Here is a 9867-nt window from a genome sequence, read left to right on the forward strand (position 1 = left end):
CAACCCCCCCCTTCCCTCTCCCATTAAGGAGACAAGGAGGGGTAGCAGCTGTGTTTTTTTTTTTCCTAAATCTGCTATTGATAATGCATTTTTAATAATATTTCTAACAGCAGTATCCGAGGTAAGGGAGCACATACAAACAACAATTCTTTATTTAGTAACTGACTAGTGAAAGGCAGCAAAAGATTGATTCATGTCAGGCTATGTAACTACACGTGGCATCCTAAAACATGCAATGTAAACATACCTGCAAATTACACACAAATACCTGCAATTAGAAGCCACATCTGGTGGACAAAAGGGGCTCACTACACAAAAACTGTAGTGACTTCTGGTGGACAAAGGGGCTTATTACACATCATTTAGTGAATTAACATGTACACATGACAGATTAATGGATGAACTGTTGTAATTTGTGTTATTGGAAACTAAAATATGTTGGGATGTGGTTTATTTTGGACCATGACAAACTCATTTCAATCTCAAAAAACCTGCGCATGTATACAGTGTGACACAATTAAACCTCACAAATGGGCAATTTTTGCCATGGGTACAAGCACCCAAGGAGTCATGGGAGGAATGGTTGCCCACATGTGGTAGCTCATAGGTTGCAAGTTAACCGCTAGCAGGCTACATGTGACCCAAAGGCTGTGAGTTGGAAAGCTTTGATTTAGGATATAATCTGAGGGCAAAGGGATTTCATGGGAATGATAGTGCTTTATAAGTGTTGTTAATGCACAAGCCAAAAAGATCAAGCTCAGACCCTTCTATAGGGTTTGGATCTAGGGTGATCAGGGGACGGGGCCTACAGGGAGGAGTAGGGGTGGTGGGTCTGGCAGATGACTCGGAAGGATTGGGGTACTGGTGGGTCTGTGGCAGGGGTTGATTACTGATGAGTCTGCACTGTGAACATGTATTAGTATTCAGGAGATCACGGTTAACTTTCTAGATCAAGTTAACTCTTTCTCAATCTAAATTAGTGTCCCTCCTGAGATTTTTTTTATATCCAACAGAATTCCATTAAATGCATGGAAGGGGCATTCAGAGGTGATGTGATTCAAAGTTTGAAAAGTGGCGCCACAGTTGCAGTTTGGTGAGCTAGTCTCCAGTGGTGAATTTGCTTAGATCAGGTGCCCCATTTTTTTTGCCAAATAAACCTCCTGAATGCATGCATGATTGGACATTTAGATCAACTTAACCACTTCCCTCATTTTGTCTTGTTTCTATTTTTATTTTTGTAATTATTTCCATTGTTATGGTTTTATCATATGCATTTAACATTGGAAAGATGAGAAGCCAAAGTTACTACAGCCTCTGGTTTTCTTATTATTCTTCCATTTTCATGTGGAAAATACATTACAGTCATGCATCCAAAAAAATCACTTATCAGTTTAACAGATTTATCTGTTGTAAAGTTCTCTTTTTCCTATATCCAGATACTGGTGCCCACCTTCTGATGAGATAACTCGTGCTACTAGCTGCCTAGACCAATGGCCCAATTCTTTGTTATGGGCATGCCAACTGCCCCATCTCTTTTGAGATTCTTAGGTTTTAACTGCCTACTATGTCCCTGGCTTCTCTTTCATGCCAAATTCTTCTAAACTCCTGCTATCTGTGCTATTGATAATGAGCCACCCCAACTACCAGTAGGGTCTAATAGCAAGATGATTACAGACCTAACTTCCCTTTACTTTCTATGTAATAAGGCTCATAACAGGGGTCTGGGGCCCTACTGAGATTCCAACTTGGTTCTTCATTTATCCAGGCAAGCCTCATGAGAAAGGCTGCTTCACAACACAGATTCATAGGCTCAAACTTCACAAGCTCTGCAATTCTGTTGACCTAATAGGTCAACATTTCTTGGCTTGATTCTAACCATGAGTCTGTGGGAGGAGAAGTCGAAGCTTGGCATTTGGAACCAATTTAAAGAATTGACTTATTTTCCCAGCTGATTTCCCTTTATTTAGGAGAAGTAATGAGGAATGGTAAGTGATCCCTGAGCATATCTCTGGACAGATTCAACTCTAAAAGGCAACTGTAACTATTTTTCTACCATGGTTCTCTATAGCATATAACTCTCACCTTAATTACTAGTTGAGAATAGGGTTATCATACCACCACTGATAAATCAGTCTGATGAAATATGTTTCCTTATGAAACTTTCATTTAACAGACATCTGATGATGAGTGATAGGCATCTTGATAAGTAAAAAGAGTTGGGGCAGGTATCAGCCAGTTGATCACTGGCAAAGCTTGAGAGTAGATGGCAAACATTGCTGTTTGGGAACAATAACAAAAATCTGTTAATTCTTTCTCTAAGAATCTTAACACATTATTAAGATACTTTGATATCAACTTTTCCCACTGGCTGAACAAATTTAACAATTACATACATTTAACAGTATGATCAATCTGTATATGGTAGATGTAGTCAGGCTGAATGGCAAGTGTCTCTCAGGTACTGAATCAGCACTAAACAGCTTTTTAAAAGGGAACACATTCTTTTCTTTTGTGTTTTGGAATTACTGGTCCCTGGTTCAAAAGACTTTATCCAATAAAAGCGTGCACATGTGCTTCCTCATAATGCAGACAAATCTCGGTCATCCATTGTTTTTGGGCCTCCCTAATGGGGCAAGAGCAGTTTGTAATGAAGCTGCTAGTGGTCCAGGTTAGCCTTTTTTGTTTCTGGCAGACATGTCTTGCATCATGTAGCTCACTGCTGCAAACTAAGGTAGCAGCCATATTCCAATATTTGAGCATCAGTCAAATCACATAATTCAAACTTCCCTAATCATGGGGTACCTCCTCATCTCAAAATGGTCTTGGTAACTAGAATGGATCCTTTTGCTATACTTCCACTACAATGTCCATCTTCAGTACCCATTGTTTTCACCCCTTACTTCATCCTCTAATATCTTGTGCATTGCTCAACTATAACCACTTGGTGTCACAAGTACTTACATCAAAACTGCGAAGAATTAAACAGCCAATTATTTCAAAGCGTTATCTTGGCAATATTTGTATTTTCTCATTCTTTACAGTAAACTCAGATGGGATAATATAGAGCAGCTATGCTTCATGCTCTTGCTTATATACCTAGGTATTAGCTCTAGCCATAGTGTTAGTAGGAAAGCCATGAGTCATAAAAGAACTCTAGTGCCATCAAGATGGTTAATTCAACAAACTGAAGAAGATACATACATTCAAAGCCATGTGAAAAATCCAGAAATTAAATATAAGAAAGCAAAAATGTACTGGCAATACTGGATATGTAGGAATATAACATAGAAAGGAATCCACTAAGAAAATATTCATAAAGGATGATCAGTCAAATTTTGCAGTACTTTTCCAGTAAAATATGAATGTGTCATCTATGTTATTAATCTCATTCTCAAATTAATCTACATATCCACCCACCCATTCATCCATCCATCTCTGCTTAGTAAATAGGAGTTTTACATTAGCTGACAGGACTATTCTCAGCTTCCTAATAAACCGCACACTACAGAACTGGCTGGATCTGAGAAACCCTAAGACATATTTATTTTATGAATAGAAACTTTTAGTATTTATACAATACACTTGTAATACTCCTTCCTCCCTCCCCTGCCACATATACCTCCCTCTCTCTCTCTCTCTCTCAGCCCTCTAAAATTTCAGTTTGGGAACACCAATACACATTTTCTTTCCAAAGTTTCCTTTTTCTTCTTCAAAATTATAGAATATTCTTATACACACACAGTCTATTAGTGTTAGAACTGCTCCTTGCATATCATTCAGGATCAGTGTCCCATTGTACTCAGCACAGAAATGAAGCAGGACAATATTTCTTTCTCCAAAAAATTTATAATTTGGAGCCTTCTTAGGCAGAATAATGCCTAGTTCTTGGATCACAGTAGGGCTAAGCCAAGAGGTAGGCACTGAGTTGCTGAAACTGGGTAAGTTCTGGGTACTCACAGAGGTACCTAGGAATATTAGAGTGAAAAATCTAATGGAGTTTAGATTTAGGAAACTCCAGGGTTAGGTGATGGCTGATCAGGTTATCAGGGAGTTGTTTCAACTAATGGGGTTCAAAATGTGTTGTGCAGAATGTACGTTAAATGCTATTACATATTATTAAATATCAATTTAGATCACAAATATGATACTATAGTGTTTCACATGCTCCTGTAATAATCCTTACTGTGCTTAAAGGTAAGGTACAATCCTAGATACTGTTCAACAGGGTATACATAAACAAGCATAACTTGGAGCAATTATAGTGATAAATCATTTTCTTACAAAAGAGTAGAATCTAAAGTGGATTTCAAAGGATCTTGAAATTAGTCATGTTTTTGCTTGTGTTTACTAGGTGAGGGCATGTCCTGAGCCATAAGGTAAAGGCTGTGGTAACTAAAAAAAGTTCCGGAGGCTGAAGCACTCTTGGCACAGAACAGGCAGCACCAGTGCATACCTCTCCATGGCAATTCCTGGAGTCACTTCTTTTGGGTAAAAGAGTCATTTACCAAATATCTGACAATCGATGGAATAAAAAATAATGCCACGTTCTGTTGCCACTAGGGTGTGCCATGTAAGAGCATTCTATCTTTTCAGAATAATTCACTCTCAGAGGCCTCTTTGCTCTTCATAAGACTTAGTGCATATAAGACTTTTCATGAGTAATTGTTAAACTGCTTGATACAGGTGTGGGCATAATTATCTGTCTATTGCAAGGGGGGAAAATAGAAGAACAGAGTGATAATTGACGTATCACACAGCAGGACAGTAAATGAACCAGGAATAAATCTCAAGTACTTGTCTCTTGGTGCAGTACCTGTTGGATAACCTTTCCTTCTGTTGCTATATTTGGGTTAGGTTTATGTTTGAAAATGAACAAAGTTAATTAGGCCTTAAAGTTTACTGCTGGATTCAGTTATGGCAGGGGCGGGCAATTATTTCAGCTGGAGGGCTGCTTAATGAGTTTTAATGAGCTGTGGAGGATTGCAAGGGTAGCCCCACCCCTTGACATGTGCTTCGTCCCCTGGTTGCCATCTTGGGACTGGAAGTCCTTCCCCCTAACCCCTGACCTTTGCCCCTGGAAGTCCCCTCTCCTGCCCCTCAGAAATACTCATTTTGGGAGGGGAGGGTTGCCATTTTGGAACCAGAAAAAAACAAATCATATACAAAAAGTCAAACACCGACTATAACATGTTTTAATTTTATTACAAAAAATATTTTTGTCACGATTTGCGTTTGCATACTGTATATAGAAATGATTGCATAATAACTCAAAGATAAAGTCTTACTCTTGTATATTGTGTGTGGGGATGGGGTTGGGGTGGGGCATGTGTATGCTGGGGTGTGGGTGTGTGTGGGGAGGGGGTTTGTGAGGGTGTGTGGGGGGCAATAGGGTATGTTTGAGGGGTGTGTGTATATGTGGGGAGGCTGTAAGGGCACAGTGTGGGTATGGGGGGATTTGTGGGGTGTGAGGGAGGGTGGGGGGAGTGGGACTGCCCCACACCTTCCCATGCCACAAAGCCCTTGCCGCAGACAGGAACAGCAGCAGCAGGTGGGAGCATTTAGGGTGCTTGTGCCCAGTGCAGGTGCTGCTGCTGGCAGCATGTGGCTCCGTCAGAGCTGCACATGGGGGTGAGGAGTGAAGCCTACGATGGGCACGAGCTCCCCAAGTGCTCTCACTTGCTGCTGCTGCTGCTGCCGGTGGGGGCTGTGCACCATGGGAGGGAGTGTGTGTGTGTGGGGGGGTCTCCACATCCCCCCACCCTCCCTCACACTCACACCCACACCTTGCTCACCAGCTCCGTGCTTCCACTGCCCCCCTGGGCACAGGTCTGCACTGCTGCCAGCCCCAGCCCCATGCTCTGTGCTCCCACCCAGCTGCAGCTTCTCCCCCCCCACCGGAGTTATGGACTGTGTAACAGAATTCTTATAAAAATAGTTTTCCATGTGATATTTTGACAAACAACCATATAGCTCCTAGATTAGAAAACAGTCCTGTCCTGATTCTGGATGTAAGCCAGGATAAAAATTGCAGGAGTGCATTTCAATCTGGTGATTTTGCCTGAACATGCTAGAAATTCAAATAGCTTGCATAAATGTGCATGTGTGCATGCATGTGTGCACGCACACACACAGACACACACATACACACCATTTTCTTTTGGAAATATAAGAGAGGAAGCAAGAAAGAGACACAAAGAATAGCTGGATAGTAGGCAAAGATATTAGGATGACTGGGACAATATGAGAGGACAGACATAAATATACAGCCAAATAGACAGACTGACTGATTGATGGATTATGTAAATGGACTAGTGCCATGTAGGTCAAAATGTTAGACCTTTCCTTTTCAAGCCATTTATGTAGCAAAAGTTCTGAAGTGTCACTTGCTCTGAAAAAAGTATTGTAGTTATGTTTTTCATGGTACTCTGAAAATTAAACTGTATTATAGGCAGAAAAGACTTACCCATTACCAAAGCTTGTCAAGACACAAATCCAGAAAATGCAAAGCCAAGCCATAATCCCACAGGAAATAGGATATAGCAAACTTGTACAAAGAGAACCCCAAATGATAAGTCACTTATATTTTGTAGTTTGAGAAATATTTAGTCTGTGTCCTAAATACTGCTGCTAAGTCAGTGCACAATTTGGAACTTCTCCCACCTTGGCTTTAGGGGGTAATAAAGAGAAAATTTGTACACAGGGCTCCTAGAGGCTGTTACAACAGTGTCAGATGCTGAGAAGAATACAGCCAAGCAAGTCTTTTCTATTGATTTCTCAATGCCTTGCTGATATATTTCAGTGTTGCAAGTAAATTGCACAAACTGAAAAATGATTGCAAGTAGCCTAATTCAGTATGAAAGGGGAACATTACTCCCATGCTTAAGTACTCTCTAATGGTTTCTATGGACTAAAATGTATAAAATGTATAAAATGACTAAGACTGTCCCAGTCATCCATCCTCCCTCTTAAGCAAAAAAAAAAAAAGGCAACTTCCCTTCTATTGAGCAGCAGGTGAAAGCATCCAGCTTCTTATTTTCTGAAAATGTGTATGAAGATTTTGATTGTTTTTTTTTCTTGTGGAATTTTGAACATTTCCATGAAAACAATTTGAAAGCTTTTTCCCCCCCTAGTTCTAATTTTAATCCTCAGCTATACCAGGGACAAAGAACTATTACACAGAGATCTGAGAGAACAAAATAAATATAAATGTAGTCAAAGAAATGTGGAACAGCTTTGCTAGCATGCTTACAATGGGTTGGTTATGTCCATTTTCTCAGCCAGTGCATAATCAGGTAGGGCAGTACAATAGTTAGGGCACGTGGGTCCATGTTTGTACCCTGCCACAGACTTCCATAATACCTTGGGAAAGTCACTTAAGCCCAGAACCCTAAGGCAGATACCCAAATATCTTCAAGGATCCAGTCCTTAGTGTCATTGTAAAATAGGGATAATGGTATTTTCTTACTTCACAGAAATTTGCTGAAATGCTCCAATGCAACCCTAATCAGAAGTATATAAGTAACTTGGAATAAGAAATAAGATTCAAGAAGGTGAGCAACTGGACTGAGGTGGGGCGGGGGTTAAAAATAAGAATTGCCTTCTGTGGGCCAGACCTGACTGAAATAACACAGAAGGCAGGATAGAGTTGCACCTTACAGATTAATACAGTATAAATAAATCCACACCCTTGTCAGTCATACTCTGTGTGACCCTTTGCATACAGGAATTTAATTTAGACCGAGTTTGCTCTTTTGTCCATTAAGATTCAGAGCCTAGTAACAGGAACTGCTGATTAACTGCAGCCCTCTGCTTTGCCTGGAAGCTGTAGTTACTTAGCAGCCCCTTTCAGGATCAGGCCCTGGGAGCCCAAGCTCTGCTTGGAAAGTGCTTTCATGAAAAAACACTGACTTGACTTTTGTCTCTTTCAGTCTGTTGCCATTGTTCATATTTCAAAAGAAACAATCCCTCACAAATGAAATTAATCCAAACATAATGGAAGTCTTATGGTCTTTACATACTGTTAAACATTTTAATTCAACAGTAATGAAGGGAACTCTGTAATCTGTATTACTGCACGCAGTGTTTCTTTGGCTCCCTTTTGAGGGCTTTGTGCTGCTAGCAAGACATGGGAAATTTCATCATCAGGCTTAACTCGCACCCCACTGCTGTTCTTCACTGACCTAGCAAAATTCAGTTGCTAAGTCAGATCAGTGACTGAACCAAATTTTGTATCTTCCATGTGAGACTGTAATGTTTTACTAAAGGTGCAGACAGAAGTGACAATTTTTGCCAATCTGGCCCCTGAAAGTGCTCTACAGCTATGACCAAACACAAGTACATGGCTGTAAAGGGCTTTAAAAGGACCCGATCCCACAACAATCTGAACCCCCATTACATTACATGAAGGTTCAGATGAAGGCACTCCAAAGTGGCACCTTCATTAACTTGTGTCTGCACCCCAAAGATGGCTCCAATCCATCCCCACTCCAGCATGGCTGAAGAAACCCCAGAATGGACCTCCCTCGCCTTCTCCCCCTTTCATCCTGAGACAGAATGGGATCTGAGAGAAGCAGGATGGAGCTATGGAAACAGGCTGCAGAGACATAGCCCCTCTCTTTGGATCAGCTCCAAACTAGATCCCCCACTCTCCCAACCCAACAGCTAACGCCTGTTAGGTCAGGAGGATCGGTCTAACTCATGCTGTTTTCTGTGAAGCATCATGAATTAGACCTGGGAGCTGGACTTTTGTCTGTGCCTTAAGAGACATCCTGATGGATAGGGACATGTTCCATTCTCCTCCTTGGTAACTGAAAGGATCTTTGCAATGCAGAGTTTGCTGAATAACAAAAAGCAGACTAATGCTTTATGACAAGAGGCACAAGTAAACAGAAAATCCTGGACATATGTATAGAATACAACCCATACAATGATGTTTACAATAGGCCATAGTTAAAATCCGTAGTTTGCCAGCATTTATTTATTTCATAGTCTAAAATCATAGAACCAGATTTTAATCTGTCTTTGTTCAAAGGCACCTCCCCTAACATAGACTGTGCATGGGCTGACAGCAAGGGCAATGCCTTTGTGCAGAGGCTGCTTACTGCTGGTGTCTGTAGAAAGCAAATCTCCTGGAAAGGAGTGGCAATGTGTAGAGAGGATTCTGAGCACCTACTCTCCTTATCCAAAGAGTAATAATGGGGGAGGTGATATCACCTGACACCTCTTTTTCCCCCCAGAAAAGCACAACCTCGCCCAGTATCCTGCCAGGGACAGTGAGTTCCTATGCTGTGCTTTATGGACATTGCACAGCTGAGCCAAGAAAAAGTACAGTAGCACAGATAAAACTACATGGTAACTATTGGCAAATGCCAACTTTTCCAGTGGTGGCCACTGTAACTTTATGACTATCGCCTTTCTTGACATTACTTTCATGGCTGATTTTACAATTCCATCCAGTGGGCTTAGTAGGAAACAGTTTACTATTATCATTCGGTCTGCCCACTAGCTGCTTCAATGTTTCCAGTTTCTAAGAGTGTGCAGTTTTGGATGAATGGACAAGAAGCACTGTCTTCTACTGAGTTACATTGGAGGGGGCTGAATTACTGAATTGTGTGTTCCTCTGTGTTGGAAGAATGTCTTTTAGAATGTAGGTTTGTCTTGTATAAAACTATCAATAGGTTTTCTCTAGGTCTAATTTGTGCCTCTGTGAATGTGTTCTTGTTTCTTGTAACTTTTATCTTCCTTCACAAATTCCTTAATAATTCGGGCTGGAGAGGTTTCTTCTAGGCTGAAAGCTGCATATTCGTTAACACATTATCTACCATGTCTGGATGCTATTTTTGTCTATAAGATTTATGGCAACAATAG

Source organism: Crocodylus porosus, unplaced genomic scaffold (assembly GCF_001723895.1).
Source record: "Crocodylus porosus isolate Cpor-Errol unplaced genomic scaffold, CroPor_comp1, whole genome shotgun sequence".
In the NCBI taxonomy this organism is placed as follows: Eukaryota; Metazoa; Chordata; order Crocodylia; family Crocodylidae; genus Crocodylus; species Crocodylus porosus.